The sequence below is a fragment of the Phaenicophaeus curvirostris genome, chromosome 12, assembly GCF_032191515.1.
Source record: "Phaenicophaeus curvirostris isolate KB17595 chromosome 12, BPBGC_Pcur_1.0, whole genome shotgun sequence".
NCBI classification, from domain to species: domain Eukaryota; kingdom Metazoa; phylum Chordata; class Aves; order Cuculiformes; family Cuculidae; genus Phaenicophaeus; species Phaenicophaeus curvirostris.
In genome coordinates this window covers 20864693-20883925 of record NC_091403.1, presented here as the reverse complement: position 1 = coordinate 20883925, position 19233 = coordinate 20864693, and the positions used below count along the sequence as shown (strand labels likewise).

Sequence of the window (19233 nt, the reverse complement as noted above, 5' to 3'; positions counted from 1 at the left end):
GCTGGAAGGTCACACTCCTGTATGTACACTGACCATAGAATCATGGAAGTCATAGCTGCCCCCTCCCTGCAGGTGTCCAAGGCCAGGTTGGACAGATCTTTGAGCAACCTGATCCAGTGGGAGGTGTCCCTGCTCATGGCAGGGGCTTGGAACTCGGTGGCCTTTGAGGTCCCTTCCAACCCAAATTCCAACCCCCTATTCCATGATTCTATGTGTCTTTTCAGGTGGTGCCTTGGGAAGTCTTTCAGCTTTTTAGCAGGGAACGATGTCGCTGTCTGTGTGTGAGTTGGGAGTAGTTTCTTGTTTAATAATCAGTAACAGTCTCCTGAAGCACCACCTTGACGGAACTGCCCCTGTTGTATCACATGGTGCGTTACACAGCTAAAAATTAGTAGGGACCTGAAATGATTAATGTCTGGCTAGTGGCCCAGAAAGAGGGAAAGCTGGGTCTGGCAGCATTTGACAGTAATTTTCTGTAAGACAAGTGTCCTTAGCTCTTTCATTGTCCAATTGATTTGTTAACAACAGCGCTGCCGTTTGTAATGCTGCGTCTCCAGCGCTGCTCCAGCAGGAACAACAAGAGGTGTGCAGGTCGCCCGGCAAGTGCACGCGGTGTGGGAAATGAGAGGTCCTGGGTGACAGCTTCAGAGAGATGGCTAAAGGATGTAAAAACACAGAACCAATCCCAAAGCCCCCCAAAATCGCGTTCAGCAGGGGTGGCAATGATCACCTACAGCGCTGTTGTGACACGAGCAGGAGACAACCAAAACTACTGCTTTATGGGCTTGCTTAATAGTCTTTGGTTTTCTTCTTCTTTTCTGTTCTGGATCTCTACTCCCTTGATCAGAAAAGGGAAATAATAAGTTGATTTTCACTGAGGTTACCCAGAAAGGAACTCTTTCTCTGAACATTTAATTGAGCCATAAGATGAAAAGGCATCGTGCTGTTCCTTAAACTGGTTCGTTTGGTTGTGTTTCTAATGAACTTTCTTTCATGTCAGAGCAGCAGTCAAAACTTTAAGATCTTGTTTCTGCTGGTTTTCAGAGCAGGTTGACTCATCGGTTTAGCCTTGCGCTGCAGACCTAAAATGTCGGAAGATGTTCCCCTTTTACCAGTTTGTAATCTTCCTTCTTTTCCCTAATGCTAAAATTCTGATGCTCCTAGATGAACTCTGGGGAATAAGACTCATCTTTGGGGAGCATTTCCTCATTAAGCCTGGTGCAACTTTAGCTTTTCTGTAGTGATGCTGGATTATCACTTAGAACAAAATGTAGATTCACTTTCCTATCAGGGCTTGCGGTTTTCTTAACTGCCAGCTCCATGCTCAGCTGTTGCTGCTTTTGCTGCTCTTTTTTTTTTTCACCTCATCTACTATTGCTATCTTTTTTGCCTTCTGCTCCTTCATGGGGTCTTGCTGGTGCTGGAACAAGGCAGGTTCTCTGTTGCATGATGGTCTCTTCTCCCAGGTGACAGCTGGGCTTAGATCATCCATGGGGTGGCCAACAGGAGAAGGGAAGGGGATCGTCCTCCTAGAGTCCGTGCTGGTGAGGCTGCACCTTGAATCCTGGGTTTGGTTTTGGGCCCCTCACTCCAAGAAGGACATTGAGGGGCTGGAAGAAGTGTCTGGAGAAGAAGTCTTATGCGGAGTGGTTGAGGGAACTGGGATCGTTTAGCCTGGAGAAGAGGAGGCTGAGGGGAGACCTCATCGCTCTCTGCAGCTCCTGACAGGAGGTTGTGGGGAAGGGGGTGTTGGTCTCATCTCCCAAGTAACAAGTGGTAGGATGCGAGGAAATGGCCTCAAGTTGTGCCAGGGGAGGTTCAGATTGGATATTAGGGAAATTTTCTTTGCTGTGAAAGAGTGGTAAAGCTCTGGCAGAGGCTGCCCAAGGCAGTGGTGGAGTCTCCATCCCTGGAGATGGTCAAACAATGTGTAGATGTGGCGCCTGGGTAGATGGTTTAGTAAGCACGTTGGGGTTGGGCTGACGGTTGGACTGGACGAACGTAGAGGTCTTTTCTAACCTCAGTGATTCTATGAGTGGGCTGCTGGTTCTTTAATCCCTCTGTGCTGCCAGACTCTGTGCCGTGCTTGCCTACAGAGCCACAGATGAGCCTCTGTGTTTGCTTTTAACCTGAGTGAAGCAGCGCACAAACGCATGGGGCAGAAAGACTTTGTAATGAGCTGGCTAATATTTAACAAAGTTTACTTGCAGATCACACGTAGCTTCTCAGCTGTGTTTTAGATGTTAATGTTGAATGTGAAATACTGGAGGTGACAGATAAAACGCATGGTAATGAGATCCTTCTAAAGAAAGCTCACTGCTAATTCCAAAGGAAACGAGCTTTTAATTAGTGTCTTATCTGAAGTACTCCACCTTTTCTTTTTTACCTCATTTATATTGCTTGTGTTTTTGCAGTTACAGATTGGCTGGCGCCCTCTGATATGGGACCCAGTTGTCTGGTGTCACTTTATGAAATTTGAATTACAGCTTCTTGATTGTGTGTTGATCACAAAGTAAGTTGGTTTGGTCATGTTTTCAGGAGTTAAAAGTTACTGTTGTCTAAAGTTGTACTTTTGGAAATTAAGATGTTCTGGGAATACTCATGTTACTGCCTGTGCAACAGAGAGACCTTGGGGCATTGAATCTTGGCTCTTTCAGGGATGCTACGTTCCCTGTTGCAGAAGATTTAGATTAGACATTAGGAAGAGCTTGTGGCCCAAGCTCAGTGCTTTCTGTCCTGCTTCTTGCCTTGAAAAACAAACCCTATTTCAGTGTATGGGAGGGTTTTTTTGCAGGGTGCTTAGGAGTTTGGTTTAAGCTGTGTGTTTGAGTGAGGAGCCTTCTGGAGGGGTGTGACAGGAGTGTCCCAGAGCTGGTCCAGCCCAGGAAATAGGGCTGGTGGTGTATTTCTGTTCCTCTTTTCAATTGCATTACGGTATGCAGGACATAACAGGAACTTCTGAAACAAAAGGGATTTATCAGGAGCTCCAGGAGCCAGAGAAGCAATTTCTTTAGCCTGTCTCATTAAAAATATTGACTTTGATTTTTGGAAACACGAGTTGCAACTTCAAGAAATATTTATTCAAGTTCTCCTGTTAAAAAGGAACCCGACTGTGAAGCTGAATGCAGAAGGCTTCTGGTGGTGTTGTCTTAGCTGATTGTGTTAAGTTCTTCTAAAACAAATAACACTGTGGTAACCGTTCTGTGTATCTCGAGCTGAAGGACTAATCAGCTCTTGCCATCCCTGCTGTTTAATGTAGGCTTTCTTAAAAACCCTAAGAAGCTTTCCACTCCTCGTAGGGCTTTCAAATGTCTCTCTTCCTAGTGATAAATGTCAACAGATGAGATCAGAACATCTTCTGCTGCAGGAAGGGAAAAGTAATTTTCTCAGTGAGGGGCTTTATATATAAAAAGCGTTTCACCATGTAGCTGAGAAACTAAAAGAGGTCACACGCTTCATACTGTAAAGAAGGGAAATGTTTGGGTGATGCCAGTAGGAGGCACTGGATTTTCTGTGCCCTTCTGCTTGTGCTTAAAGGGAAAATACATGTGTAGGAAGGGCTGCTGTCTCTGCAGATTCCTGGCTTTGGTGCCACTGGCTCTGAGCAGCTCTCCTAAAGATGGAAACACAGCCACAGAAACAGCTGAGAAGACCTTCCCTAGGCTGGTGAGGGGTTCTACTGATTGATAATAAATATGTAACAGCATGAAGAGCACTGTGGTTGCTCTGCAGTTGAAGAAAATGAAGGATGAGGTGTCTGTGAAAGAACAGGCAAGATGCTGAGCATAATTGGAATTGTCATTTTTAAAAGTCTATTCTTAAATAGAATCACAGAATGCTTTGGGTTGGAAGGGACCTTAAAGCCCATCAACCTCCAGCCACTACTGGATCAGGTTGCTCCAAGCTCCATCCAACCTGATCATAAACTCCTCCAGGGATGGGGCAGCCACCGCTTCTCGGGGCAACTTGGGCCAGGGCCTCCCTACCCTCATTGTGAAGAATTTCTTCCTAATGTCTGATCTAAATCTTCCCCCTTCCAATTTAAAGCCATTCACCCTCATCGTATCACTCCACACCCTTGTAAAAAGTCCCTCCCCAGCTTTCCTGGAGCCCCTTCAGGTACTGGAAGGCAACTGTTTCATGTTATAACTGGTTTTAAATATATTTTTCCTCTGCCCATGTGGATTTGCACTGGAGCTGCTGTAAAGAAGGGAACCGAGATAAATCCTGATTCAATGCCAGCCCCACAACGGAGGTGTGGGGGGATCTGCAGGCTCTGTAGAGCGACAGCCGCCTTCCTCCACATGCGAGTGGGCTTTGCTGTGATTTTCATGCAGTGAGTAGTCCAGAAATATCTGCATTTCCCAGGAAGTTAAGCTGTCGGAAAAGCCACTCACTTTTGGGGTGGTGGTAGGAAGAGCTTCCTCCTGCTCAGCCATATGCTAGTGTGAGTTAATGCCAGTAATGTTTTAGACTCAGAGAAGGGAAAGAATTCCCCTCCACAGCCCGGACGGCCCCAGACCCCAGCAGTCCCTCTGGGGTTTTGCAGACACACCGCTGCCTTTTAGCTTGCAAAAATGCTTCTTGATACCTGTGGCCTCGCAGCCAGCGTGTTTCTCACCCCAAGCATGGTGCTTTTAACCCTGGCTCCCTGTGACCCACTCGTGGGCTTGTCTTGTAGCCTCTCTGCTTGGATGCCTCTCCCTAGATTCATGGGTGTCTTGCAACCAAGAAATCGTAGAATTATGGAATGGTTTGGGTTGGAAGGGACGTCAAAGCCCCATCAAACCTGGCCTCGAACACCACTTCTCTGGGCAACCTGTGCCATGGCCTCACCACCCTCAGCATGAAGAATCTCTTCCTAATGTCTGATCTAAATCTTCCCCCTTCCAATTTAAAGCCATTCCCCCTCATCCTATTACTCCAGGCTCTTCTAAAAAGTCTCTCCCCAGCTTTCCTGGAGCCCATTTTTATGCTGGAAGCTGCTCTGAGGTTTCCCTGGAGCCTTCTCTTCTCCAGGCTGAACCACCCCAACTCTCTCAGCCTGTCCTCACAGGGGAGGTGCTTCAGCCCTCAGATCACCTCTGTGGCCTCCTCTAGACCCGTTCCAACGGTTCCACATCCTTCTTACGTTGTAATTTGCCATGAAATATCAGTCTGATGTGCGGCACCTTCACACTTCCGTTGGCTTGGTGGTAATTCCTAGCTTGGATGCTTGCGCGCAGCGACTCCCTGGTGGCCAAGCAAAGTAGGTCAGTTATTTTTAAGTGTTTATGATTAATTTATAAATGCCATTCTTTTGTAGAGGTAAGGTAGATCTGAATAGTCAGTCTTACGCGATGGGTGGCTGTTTGCGACAGAAAACTGGTGCTTCACAGTAAACAAATGCTTTTGCAAGGGAGACCTAGAAGTAAGTGGAAAGGATTATTTTTAAGCTTTAAGCTTTGCGTGTCTGGAGACTTTTCTTTAACATTAAATGGTTTTAGTACAGAAAATCTTTCTGGTATGTAATGCTTCCAAAACCCTTGGCAGATGGGTAACTTTGTTTCCAAACATCAAATGTTTTAGCTGTTTAATGCCTGTTTTTAAGTATGAACAGCACTCTCGGAGAATGTTCATATTAAGCCTGCCGAGAATTAGACTTTTAAAAGAGCTGTTTCTGTGATGTTACCTCAAAAAGCAAAGAATTATGGAAAACTTAATGCAATACATGGGGTGCTTTGCATAATATACTCAACAACCTCACTGGGATGGGGGGAAGGAAAATAAAGGGGGAGGTTGGTCATGCCCTGATGTTTAACCCTCTGGACTTACCTTGCTTCTCTCTGGAATTGCCTTTTATCACGCTGACTTGTGTGTGCACATAAACATATTTTTGACCTGCATTATCAAAAGCCTCGAAGGCTTATTGGTAGAAATTGGGTCAGCGCCTTGCCAAGAGGTGAGGAAAGGTGTGCTTTTGGGTTGAATGGCTGCCAGGTGCTTTCCTCAATAGTTACGGGTCTTATTTCCACTCGATGTTGCAATAAGGTTGTTTTTCATGGAATCACAGAATAGTTTGGGTTGGAAGGGACTCGGGGGTTTACACACATGATAAAAGAGTGGAAAATCAATAGTTGGGTTCTTACTTATGTAGATGCAAAAGGTTATATGTAGGTAAGTAAAATATGAACCAACCAATTTTGGACCTCCTGACACCATGCCCTTTTTTATAAACACACGTGTCAGGAGATTAAGCAGTTTAGTAAGCATCACAGAAACACAGCATCACCTTAATTGTTTTGAACGTGAAAACCAGCCATCGGAGTGGGGAGGGGGGTTGCAAGTGATCCCTAAGCTTTCATTTTTCCAAGGCACCAATACCATAAACCAAAAAAAAAAAAGTGTTTACGTAAGAGAGGTGAGAATTATATCTTTAAAAAGGTGAGGACCTGATAAATCTCACTCCTGCAAGAAAGCCAATTTTCGCAAATGGCTAAAAACTGTGTTGCAATTACGCATTACTACCCAGCCTGCAGTGTTGTAGCGCCCATTTGCATAGCTGTTGCTCTATAAATTTTACAGTCTGCAAATACCAAGAATACTTTACTGTTAACGAACGCTGATGCCAAGACTTGTGATTCTAAGAAAACTCAGCGCTGTACAAAATCCTTTGTGTAAAGTGCCACACTCGTGGTCGGTGCTGACTGTAATTCTCAGTGCTGTGACGCTCTTGGCTTGAAGTTTAAGAACAAATTCATCTTCCGTAGATATACTTCTGGAAGATATAAGGCACCAAATATTTACTTCTAGACACAGTTCAAAGATCAAACATGAGTTTAAGGGCTAGGTGCGTGTTGTGACGGACATCCTCTACGTTACCAGTAGGGATACATAACCTCCTGTCTGGAGCAGTAATAAACTATGTGTTCAGTGCTGAGGGATGAGAAGGTCAGTGTGAGCCAGCAATGTGCACTCGCAGCCCAGAAAGCAGCCGTGGCCTGGGCTGCATCAAAAGAAGTGTGGCCAGCAGGCAGAGGGAGGGGATTCTTCTCCCCCTCTGCTCTGCTCTGGTAAGACCTCATCTGGAGTTCTGTGTTCAGTTCTGGAGTCTCAGCACAGGAAGGACATGGATCTGTTGGAGCGAGTCCAGAGGAGGCCACAGAGATGATCCAAGGGCTGGAGCACCTCCTGTATGAGGACAGGCTGAGAGAGCTGGAGTTGTCCAGCCTGGAGATGAGAAGGCTCTGGGGAGTCCTTTGAGCAGCTTCCAGTACTGAAAGGGGCTCCAGGAAAGCTGAGGAGGGACTTCTTACAAGGGCTGAGTGGGGCTTTGAGCAACCTGATCCAGTGGGAGGTGTCCCTGTCCATGGCCTAGGGGTTGGAACTGGTTGGGCTTTGAGGTCCTTTCCAACTCAAACCATTCTGTGATTCTATGACAATGCTTTCTCCTTATTTTAGCAGCTGGCGTGACTGGCAGTAGTGCGCATTTCCCCTTAAAGAATTTCCCAAAGTGGAAGGGCTCCTCAGGGACTGGCATGGGATTTCTTATTCTCTGCTCTTTGCTGTCAAAGCACACCTGCCCGTGTCCCGTGCGTTGGATCTCGGAGACCCTTCGACACCGGAGCTGGCAGCAGAGGCGCTTTGCTGTGGCTGGAAGAGAGCTTGAGATCAAACCTCTTATCAAACGTGTTTGTATTTGAAAGTGCATGAGGACTGCAGGCAAACGTTGGCTCTCTTGGCATCCAGATGCCCTCTGCTGGCATTGCCTCCTCCCTGCCAGGGATGGAGCCTGGTCTGAGGGCGCAGGGTGTAAGCTGTCACCTCTCTGCCTCGCAAACCCCTTCCCTTGGTGTCCGAGAGCAGCTCAGCCTCCTGCTCTTTGCAATCATTTCTCTTGGGACGTGCTTTAAAAAAGTTTGTTCTGCAGTTCTGTGTTGCAAGCTCAATGTTGTTTTGGCTGGGGAGCCCCAGGGACCCCACCCCAGCTGCCTGGGCTCCATCGGGGAGGCTCACTGTTTTGATGAGGGTGAAAAATGAGATGTGATAGAACTTGTGCAGCTTCAGGAGTGATTCTATGATTAAATGTACAATGATCAGAGTGGAACCCAAATCAGTTATGGAAATGGATATTGATTTTTCTTTTTCAATATTTTGGGGTGGGTGTGCAGTGTTAGAACATCTTTGTTGCGTGTGGGTTCACACAATTACAAATCCCCCGTCTGCCTTGAATGTTTCATGAATATTGATGCCGTCCTCCTACCGAGCAGTTAATTGGGTGCCATCACTTTAACCAACTTATTTAAATTGAAAAGCACTCCTAGTAAATGACAAACATCAATGTGAGACTAGGAGTGTTCAGTGTGCTGGAAGCAGGCAGCTGTGCCTGCACCTTTTCTCCTCTGCCCTCTTCTAGCAGGCTGATCCATAACCTTAAACACGTGAGTCTTCGCTGGCCTTGGGCACCTTTCCCGAGACATCAGGTTGCAGCTTCCACCTTGCTCTTCTGACTGTCTGTGCCTCCATCCTGTGCAGCTGGGAAGCGATAGGGATGCCAAGTTCGATGGATGGATGGATGGATGGATGGATGGATGGATGGATATGACACATTTAGAGGAGCCGTAATGGTCATGGATGTTGTATGAGAGCAGAAATCCAGATCTTGGGGTTTACGGCCACATCCGATGCCTGATCTGAGCTGTGTGACTTGAACCCATCAGGTTCTTAACTTGGATGGGAAGATGTTCAAATGCAGTTGGGAGGAGGAGTTGTGCATCCTGCCTGTGCCGGTCAGTGTGGCTTAGAGTTGGGAATGTGCAACAGCTGGAAGTGGAATAGAGATTTCTTTTCTCTTAATTATCTTGCGCTTCAGAAACAACTCGCAAAATTCTGTTAGAGCTGTGTCTGCCCCATCCCTGGAGATGTTCAAGGCCAGGTTGGATGAGGCTTTGAGCAACCTGATCCAATCAATTCCAAACTCCCGACGGGAGCTGAAATCCTCTTTCTAGACACAGGCTAATGCTTTATTGCAGCTGCAATTAGCCCTTTTTTTCAGTGTTTTTTTTAAAATTAAGAAATAAAAGATTAAATTTAATAGGAAAAAATAATTAATTTAAATAAAAGCAGAGCAGGTCCTTGCTGTTTAAGTTGTGTTTTAGTGCTTTGAATCCCCATAGTGTGTTATAAAGCATTAGCCTGGATCTAGAAACAGAATTTCGGCTTTAGTCAGGAGTTTGGAATTGATTGTGTAAAACCTTCTATTTGTTTTGTCATTTTGTCGCCAGCACGTACTGATTGCTGTCATGCCGTGTTTAGACACAGCGGGTTATGAACGCGTTATCCGATAACGCTGCTGGGGTTGTGCTGGAATTGCAGGTTGTGAGCAAAGGCTTCTCGGTGCCTGGTGCAGGAATTAATGACTCACCAAACCAGGCTGGAGTTGCTCCAATTCCAGAAATGGAACAAACGGAATTCAAAGCTTTGTTTCAGGTCTGAAGGTGAGTTTGGAGAAGCGGAGCAAAGCTTCGAATGAAGCAGGTGGCTCAGACTAGAGAGCAAAAACTTGTCTGTACTGATCGTAGAATCATGGGATGGTTTGGGTTAGAAAGGACCTCAAAGACCATCCAGTTCTGTCCCCCTGCCATGGGCAGGGACAACTCCCGCTGGATCAGGTTGCTCAAAGCCCCATTCAACCTGGCCTTGAACCCCTCCAGGGGTGGAGCAGCCACCACTGCTCTGGGTAACCTGGGACACGGCCTCACCAACCTCAGTGTAAAGAATTTTTTCCTACTGTCTAATCTAAATCATCACCCTTCCAATTTAAAGCCATTCCACTTTGTCCTGTCATTCCAGGCCCCTGTAAATGTCCCTCCCAAGCTGTCCTGGAGCCCCTTTCAGTACTGGAAGCTGCTCTAAGGTCTCCCCAGAGCCTTCTTTTCTCCAGGCTGAAAACCCCCAAATCTTTCAGCCTGTCCTCATAGCAGAGGTGCTCCAGCCCTTAGATAATCTCTGTGGCCTCCTCTGGACCTGTTCCAACAGTTCCATATCCCCCTTATGCTGGGGACTCCAGAAATGGTCATAATGGTTAAGAGGTCGTTCATTTTCTGTGTGTGTTCATTGAAGCTCTTGATGAATGTGCAACTCTGTGGATGGGAATTGTGCCTTCAGTTTGCAAGTCAAGTGGTTTTATGCTGAGGTGCCTCTTGAGGAAGCTGGGCTGCTGCTTCCAACTTGTCTTTGGGCTCCTTGGAGCAGAAAAGCCTCTCTTTATTCCTCGGGGCTGCATTAAATGTCACTTGTGCCACCTCCTGCTCCCTGCCTGTCCTCTTGCCCTCTGGCTCCCACAGTCCTTGTGGAGCTGGCTGAGGGTCTGACTGTGTCTAAGTCCTGATCCCTCTTCTGAAACCACCCCCAGGGATTTCTTTGCCGTTGGAGCGATGCCCTCGCTTAGCCCCCGGTGCAAGCTGTTCGCCTGAGCTGCCACTCGCCTTTGGAGGAAAATGGGGGTAAAGCACCTGCTTGGCTGCTCTGTGCTCAGCCTCGAGGCAATCTCCTGGGTTTTATTTCCAGGCTCTGCAGCTGTTCTTCCTGCAAGCCAGGAGCAGACAAACATAACTTGGCCAGACTGGCTCTCCTGACTGTGCCTAAGCTGTTGCAGGGACGCTTATGGTTTATCCTCTCCTGACCTGTTGTTATTATCCAGCCTGGTCCTGCCCTTGTGAGGACAATGGGAGGAAGGAGACCTTTGCCCGGCACTGATCTCTGCATCAGCATGGAGCAGAACTGCAACGGTTGCTGGAATTTTAGCAGTATTTTAGTGAAGAATTCTCCTTGAGGAAGAGGTGCAGGGATATTTCTGCTGCCTGTGCTGAAAAACAGAATCATAGAATGGTTTAGTTGGAAGGGATCTTAAAGCCCATCCGGTTCCAACCCCCTGCCATGGGCAGGGACGCCTCCCACTAGATCAGGGGCTCCAAGCCCCATTCAACCTGGCCTTGAACACCTCCAGGGATGGGGCAGCCACAACCTCTCTGTGCACCCTGGGCTAGGGCCTCTCCACCCTCACAGGAAAACATTTCTTCCTAAGATCTCATCTCAGTCTCTCCTGTTTCAGCTGAAAACCATTCCCCCTCGTTCTCTCCCTGCATTCCCTGATCAAAAGCTGCTCTAAGGTCTCCCCAGAGCCTTCTCCAGGCTGAACAGCCCCAGCTCTCTCAGCCTTCTCCTCAGATGGAAGGTGTTCCAGTCCTTGGATCGTATCCGTGACCTCCTCTGGACTCATTCGTGCAGATCTATGTCCTTCCTGTGCGGAGGACTCCAGAACTGGATGTGGAGCTCTAGGTGAGGTCTCGTCAGAGCAGAGCAGAGGAGCAGAATTCCCTCCCTCTCCCTGCTGGTCCCACTGCTTTGGATGCAGCCCAGGACACTGTTGGCTTTCTGGGCTCTGTGTTTGTGCTCTGTGTTTGTGCCCCAGGTGCAGGACTTCACACTTGGCCTTATTGAGCATCATGAGGTTTGCACAGGCCAAGCTCTCCAGTCTGTCCAGGTCCCTCTGGATCCATCTCAACTGTGACACAAAGCAGCTTGGTGCCATTGGCAGGGTCACTGAGAGTACCTTCCATCCCACTACTCGTGTCTCAACGAAGACGTTAAACAGGGACTGCAAATCTAAAGTGTCGTTGGGTCTTGTGCCTTTGAAGTAAGAGGGAATCCTGAGCCATCGTCGTCTTGGTGTGGGACATGTCGCTCATGTTTTGGCCTCGTCCTTCCTGCATGGTGGGTTGTCTCGGATGAAAATATCACTGCTTTCTCCTGTTAAAAACTTGTATTTCTTCTCTGGAAGTTGCTCCCACATAACCAGAGTGCAAAACGGGCAAGATCTCGCTTTGCTGCTTGAAGGCAGCAGGGCGAGCTCTTAAATAATACAAATAAATCTCTTGGGGGAGCCAAGCGCAGGGCTTTCTGGTGGATGTTCTGTGAGCGTACTGCACCGTCTTTAAAAATACATGTTGTGTGTAGAGTGGTTCTCTTCTTCAAGGCAATCCATGCGGTGCATTGTTGGTTGGGTTTTGACTTTGTTTGCTTCAGTTTACAAGTAAGCATCAAGAAAATGAGTATTTTTATTGTACAGATGTTTACAAGGCCACGTATTTATTTATTTTTAAAGAGAATCGTGGAAGACAAGCTGACAATTTAATGGTGCATGATGCACTAATAAAAATGTCTGTGTGGTTACGTTTAATCCTTTAAAGGGGAGAAAAGAAAGAGTAGTTATCAGCATTCCAAAGGCAAGAGGCAGGCTTAAACTTATGCAAAGCCTTGGAGACAGGGTGAAGAAATGTACTGAAAGCTTCTGACAGGCACATCGCATCTTTGAAAGTAAGATTTGAATTATTAGAGCTGCCTTTGTTTATTAAATTGAGCCTCCAGCGAGAGGATTATAGGAAGAAACACCGTGCAGGCTCAAGTCGTGGTGGTGTAAATTTTAATGGGCGATAAAATTTATTTTATTGAGCTAATTCAGTAAGAAAATTCAAATAGATTTTTTAAAGATCCAGGTGCGTGTTAGATACCTAAAGAAAGAGGCTTCAAGTGCATGAATAAGCCTCCTTTTATGGAATCCAGTTTGCTTTTGGCGGCAGGGTAATCCTTTTAAAACACGACTTCTTTGAGGCAAGCTCCCAACAGAAGAGTTTTTGTTTAATTTCAAATAAGGAATGTGAGGGAAGGATGCGGCGAGCTAATAAAAGAGTAATTATGCAGTCTTCTGCCAAGCTGAGGAAGGGCAGAAGCCATTAAAACGCCGTTTTAGGAGTTAATTATGTGGCGTTTCAAGACGATGCTGGTGTCCTGGTTTCTGTTTAATCCACATGCAGCATGTATTCAGGATGTTGTGCTCGTGACATCTAATTTCTATTTTAAGGAACTTTAGGCCAATGTGTTATGAAATCCTGTAAAAGAAACAACCTTCCAACCTCCCTAGGGTTTGTGCCTGCTGGATTCGATTGGGAACTATGCAAAAGTAATAAAGGAGATGGAAAAAGGTCCTGCACTTGGGTGGAGGCAATCTGTCATTTCAATACAGAAGGGGGGATGATGTGATTGGGAGCAGCCCTGAGGTGAAGGACTTGGGGTGCTGATTGATGAGAAGCTTGACATGAGCCGGCAATGTGCGCTCACAGCCTAGAAAAACTCCTATATCTTGGGCTGCATCAAAAGCAGCGTAGCCAGCAGGACAAGAGAAGGGATTCTCCCCCTCTATTCTGCTCTCATGAGACCCCACCTGGACGCTTGTGTCCAGTTCTGGAATCTTCAACATAAGAAGGATATGGATCTCTTGGAATGGATCCAGAGGAGGCCACAAAGATGATCTGAGGGCTGGAGCACCTCTGCTATGAGGGCAGGATGAGAGAGCTAGGGTTGTTCAGTCTGGAGAAGAGAAGGCTCTGGGGAGACCTTAGAGCAGCTTCCAGTACTGAAAGGGACTCCAGGAAGGGTGGGAAGGGACTTCTTACAAGGGTGTGGAGTGACAGGACGAGGGGAAATGGCTTTAAATTGGAAGGGGGAAGGTTTAGATTAGACGTTAGGAAGAAATTCTTCATGCTGAGGGAGGTACTAGCCCAGGTTGGCCAGAGCAATGGTAGCTGCCCCATCCCTAGAGGTGTTCAAGGCCAGCTTGGATGGGGCTTTGAGCAGCTTGGTCCAGTGGGAGGTGTCCCTGCCCATGGCAGGGGATTGGAATTGGATGGACTTCGAGGTCCCTTCCAACCCAAACCATTCCATGATTCTATGAAACCTTGGCAAATAGTTTGGGACTGGCACACGTAGCATATAGAAAGCATCGTGGTGGGATTTGGTTGGTTAAATCTCTTCTGAAGCTCATTTAATAATTGCAGAGCCTCTGCTCCCACTTGGATGTAGCCAGCAGTAATTTGTTTCAAGGTTAGGCTTTTACTTGGGTTTTATTAGCTTTTCAGTTTATATTCTTCCTCTTGTGCGGTTCCTGAAGTGGAACTGCATAATGGTTTGGCTAAAACTGGGATCCTTCAGATAGGGGCTTTAAACTGGAATCCTTCAGAAGCGTTTAATGAGAGCTCGGCATGAGGCAGATGTCAGGATTTCTGTGGCGGCTGGGCAGGATTGTGGCCGGGAGAGCAGATTAGGCTCCTTTGCAGTTGATGTGCTGCCTGGAGGAAGTGACATTTATGCTCTTGATCCTTCAGTGATTCTGCATGTCAAGAGCAGAGCCTTGGAATTCGTCAGCAGCGCTGTCTTAAGAGCAGGCAGGATGGAATAAGAGGATTTCTACAGAGAGAGGGGGAAAAATTCAACTCTGATGGCTGTTGCAGATCCTTAAGTACTTCAATTTTCCTTTTTTTCTTTTTTCTTCTCTCCACATCTCCCCTGCAGGAAACTGAAGAGAGAAATCACTTCAAATCTTCAGCCGATGCATTTTTGAAGTTGAAAAATCTGAGATGCACTAGAATTCGGAGACCTCCTTTTGCTTAAGGTAAGGAAGGAGCAGATTCTCCCTGTTCCCTGCTTGATAAATGTCTGTATTCGGTTGACTCTGAGGCAGGAGTTTCTGTAATGTGTTTAAACTGTTTAGCCTGCTGTCGATGCCTAAACGGTTAACATCCATCCAGTTTAATAACTTGCAGCTGCAGAAGGCGTGTGGCTGTGTGTGTACAGGCTGCTCAGCGCAGGGACTCCGCCAGCCGGGCACTGGGGCTCGGGGAGAGACGAGCTGGCTGGCTTTGCTCTACAGCCGAAGGGCTGTTGTGCCTAAAAAGTAGTTTTTGGAGATCTTGATCTTCTTGGTTTGCATGGTGAGTATGCTGGGTGACTTCTGAAGAATGCTAGGGCCAAAAAGGGTTGTTGGGGGTGAAATAGCAATGCTGGAGGGGGGACATAGGGATGCTGGGGGTGTGAAATACCATGGAGGTGGTGCAAAATCTCACTTTGGAGAGGCAGCATGAATTTCATGAAAGGTGAGACTTGGTGAGCTGCAGTTGTGTTACCATGGTATCCATAAATTACTCCACTGTGAGTGCTTGGAAGTATCAGTGGTGAATTATTCTGGGTAAGGTGATGTGTGAGAACAGGTCTGCAGCTGAGCTCCTTGGGTTTTGTGTGGGAAATATGTTAATTCCCTTCTTTTGTTTGTTGTATGTAATTATCCATGCTGTAAGCACGAGCTGGGTAGCACAGCGGAGCAGGGTTTGACCGGTTGTTCTTGCGTGGAGGCTTTGAGATCCTGTATAAAACACAGGTATGAAACTGCAGCTTGGTTTCTCTAACTCTAATTTCCAAGTAAAATCATGGAATGGTTAGGGTTGGAAGGGACCTTAAAGTCCATCCAGTTCCACCCCCCTGGATCAGGGTCCTCAATGCCCCATCCAACCTGGCCTTGAACACCTCCAGGGACGGGGCAGCCACAACGTTTCTCGTCAACCTCGACCAGGGCCTCCCCACCCTCACAGTAAGAAATGAGAGGTTTCTCCTTATAATAATTTAGTGGGTTTTGTACTTAAAACAGGTTTTTTATGGGTTGTGATCTATCTTGCTGTGCACAACTTCAGGAAACCTCCTTCTACAGCAGAGATGCCAAACCTGGAAGGTAGAAAACCTTGTCTGGGGTTTCCAGCATGCCTCCCATGTTGCAGCTGGGAGATAAAAGCACTCATGGAGCTGCTTTACCAGCCACACAATTTCAAAGCATGTCAAAATGATTAAAGGAAACTCTAAACTTCTGCCCGATAATTAATACATATGTGTTTAATCTGAAACCGGTGAGGTTTTCAGGGGGGTTTGTTCAGCTGGGGGGGGAGTTCTCCAGTGAATCTGCTGAAGTTTGGTTCAGAACTTGATGCACAAACATTAACCCTGTGCTGGTGTGTGTGTGAGCTGTCATTTCAAATTACTGTGGGCAGCAGGGCTGTCTCGGGCACAGGATGCCTTAAATTCTCCCCTTACTTTTGAATGAGTGGAGCAGAGTGGCTGTGTTAGCAAGTAAAACCTGCAGATGGAAGTAGGGAATGAATTTTTAACCAGACAGACAAACGTGTTTGGAAGTTAAGGTGGTGTTAGCACAAAAGCATCCATTTTGTGTTACTGCACTCTGCCTTTCTATCCTTTTGTGCAGCTGGAGTGAAAAACAAACATGCTGAATCCCTTGTGGTGCTTTATCAGTCGCTTAAAACGTTCCCTCTTCCATCACTTGCTCTGTTCTCCAAGTCTGCTCCCGAATTGTTTGGCTTGTCAAACTCATCATCCTGCCCAGACTTTTGCAAGCTTAACTGATCATAGAATATGGTTTTTATTAACAGTGAGGCAATAGAATGGGAAAAAATCTTCATGTTCAGTAGGAATATAAAGTTTTGCTGCCAGGTTTTAAATATATATCCTCTTAACCATGCTTAGCAATCTGCCTGTGTGAGCATCACGAGTTTTGATATTTAAAGCACCTCTGCTGTGAGGACAGGCTGAGAGAGTTGGGGTTGTTGAGCCTGGAGAAGACAAGGTTTTGGGGAGACCTCAGAGCAGCTTCCAGTATGGAAAGGGGCTCCAGGAAAGCTGGGGAAGGACTCTTGCTCAGGGAGTGCTTGGATAGGATGAGGGGAACTGGTTTAAGCTGAAAGAGGGGGCATTGAGATGAGATCTTAGGAAGAAATGTTTTCCTGCAAGGATGGGGAGGCCCTGGCCCAGGTTACCCAGAGCAGTGGTGGCTGCCCCATCCCTGGAGGGGTTCAAGGCCAGGTTGGATGGGGCTGTGAGCGACCTGATGCAGCGGGAGGTGTCCCTGCCCATGGCAGGGGGCGGGGAACTGGATGGGCTTTATGGTGCCTTCCAACCCAAACCATTCGATGATTCTAAAGTGAAGTGATTTTTTTTGTTTTTTCTTCTTTAGGATGAAAGTAGCTGAAGATCTGAATTGTGAGGGACAGATGAAATTAAGTCGCAGTAGCACTGATGGCAATCTACAAAGCTTTAATGTGTTAATGTAGTCTAGGCATTATACATATTTAGAAGCAGTCTAGATTGAATCCTGGAGAAGCAGTAGAGTTATTCATAGATTTCTGCCTTGATCGTGTTTTCCTGTGAGTGATGGGTGGCATGAAACAGCGGTTTGAAGGAGATGCTAAAAATTATGTTGCTGCTGTTAGAACTGTATCAGATATTAATTGCCCCCGAGTTCAGTATTGGTTTAAAGAAGAGTATGGATGATGGTAGATAAAAGAATGGTGTTTGCAAGATTTTCTAGCTTTGTGTAGATCTCTTTTTTTGGGGCCTTCATGAATTATTCAGGTTTTCAAGTTTGGTGTATTGCTGGTTTTAATATGTTTTAAATGGCATTGCATCAGTTAATTCAGTGGAGGACAATCTGGGTGGACTGATAATTAATCTGTTAGAGGGATGTGCAGCAGAGAGAAAAGCGATTGACATAAAATGAAAAGTTTGATTTATACAAATAGGGAGCATTTTCACCTCCACTAAAAGGGTATTTTGATAGACCAGGACTGAGAAGCTTTCTGGAGCCAGTGTCTCTATTCTAACGTATTGCCTTGACCCTGGCTGGAGCCTCTGGATGCCCTGCAATAATAAGTAATAATTTATAGGCTGTCAGTGGGGTTGAAAGAGAATAAAGAGTGAAGGCATTGAATTTCTGGATAGGAAGAGGAGCCTGTAGCGTCCATAAGAAAATAGGTTGATATTAATTTTATTTTTGTGCTTGAATATTGAATGATCATTGGAGAGAACCTTTAGGAGAACACTCTGTTCCTGGCAACACAGGGTGTGGGGGTGAGTGGGGACGACTCCTTAAAAGGAACTCCTACAGTATTGGTGAAGCAGAGTCCTTCACTGTGTGTTCACTCATGTCACTCACTGCTAGAGGTGCCGGGTTATTGCAGCAGGAGCAGCCAGCTGCCTGTGAGTACCAAGGTTTGTAATCTACCATCACCGCTTATCCCCTGGACTAATAAATGGGTGGTTTAATGCACACTTAGTGGCTTATTTCAAGCAGGTACAAATTAACCAAGCCACCTTTTTACCATCTGCTTGGAGAAACAAATTCCCATGATAGGATAATAAAATATGGTGATGTGACATTTCCAGAGTCACTGCAGAAGGGCGTGCTTAGGCACAGCCCCTGAAACACTGCCTGGCTCACCTCTGCAGGGAAACGACACAAAATCCACCCAGGTCATAGACATTTCCAAACAAAAGCCAATGCTTTGGAAAATAAAACACCCACCTTGTTGGGGAAGCAACTCTAGATCATAGAGTCATGGAATGGCTTGGATTGGAAGGGACCTCAAAGCCCATCCAGTTGTTCCAAGATGCATCCAACCTGGCCTTGAACCCCTCCAGGGTTGGGGCAGCCACCACTGCTCTGGGCAACCTGGGCCAGGGCCTCCGCATTGTAACAGGAAAACATTTATTCCTAAGATATCATCTCAATATCTCCTCTTTCAGCTGAAAACCATTCCTCCTCATCCCATCCCCACACTCCCTGACCAGAAGCCCCTCCCCAGCTTTCCTGGAGCCCCTTTCAGTACTGGAAGCAGCTCTAAGGTCTCCCCAGAGCCTTCTCTTCTCCAGACTGAACAATCCCAACTCTCTTGGCCTGTTGATGCCTGGTGCTCACTGGTCTTTATTTGCCCGGTTGCGCGTGGTTATGTGCTGCACCCAGCCCAGTATTAGTCCTCTGTTATCAGAAGATCTGCTCTTTCAGCCCAAACCCGGTCTTTCAAAAATGTCCTTCACAGAAGGTGAAACTATTTTTATTCTTCTTGGGGAAATACACCTGGTACAAGGGGTAAAATCTCTTAATAATTAACTAACACTAATTCCCTATTCTGTAAAACCTGCAACAAAACAATATGTGTTTTCTACCCAATACTTGGGGCTTTCTAAAGTGATACCCTTTGCAAACATGTGCTCCTTCTCTTGTGCTTTACCAGGTGCAGCAGAAATGCTTGTCAAATGCTGCCCCTGTGCTCTCATTGCCTGAGGAGTTGTTAATGCTCCGGGTGTCCTGATGAGAGGAGCTCCTGTGCTGGCTGCAGCTGCAAACCTTCCTTTCTCTTCCGGCTGTTCCCACCTTGGCTGAGTGTCTCTGAGCATCGCCAGGTGGGATAAATTGTAGAGAGAGTGGCCCAGTAGCCAGCTGAAGGCTGGGAGATGTTGCCATGCCCACCCACAGGGTGTCTTGGAGTTGTGTAGGAGTTTCTCGATGACAAGGGTTCCATT

At 46.6% G+C, this 19233-nt stretch overlaps 1 protein-coding gene across 1 annotated transcript in view; it reads left to right on the top strand.

Moving 5' to 3' along the window:
* Positions 1 to 19233, top strand: part of GLCE (glucuronic acid epimerase) — a 47467-nt gene that overhangs the window by 3129 nt on the left and 25105 nt on the right. The window contains exon 2 of the mRNA XM_069866623.1: positions 14389 to 14488. The gene's annotated coding sequence lies outside the window, so the exon portion shown is untranslated. The remainder of the gene's footprint in view (positions 1 to 14388; positions 14489 to 19233) is intronic.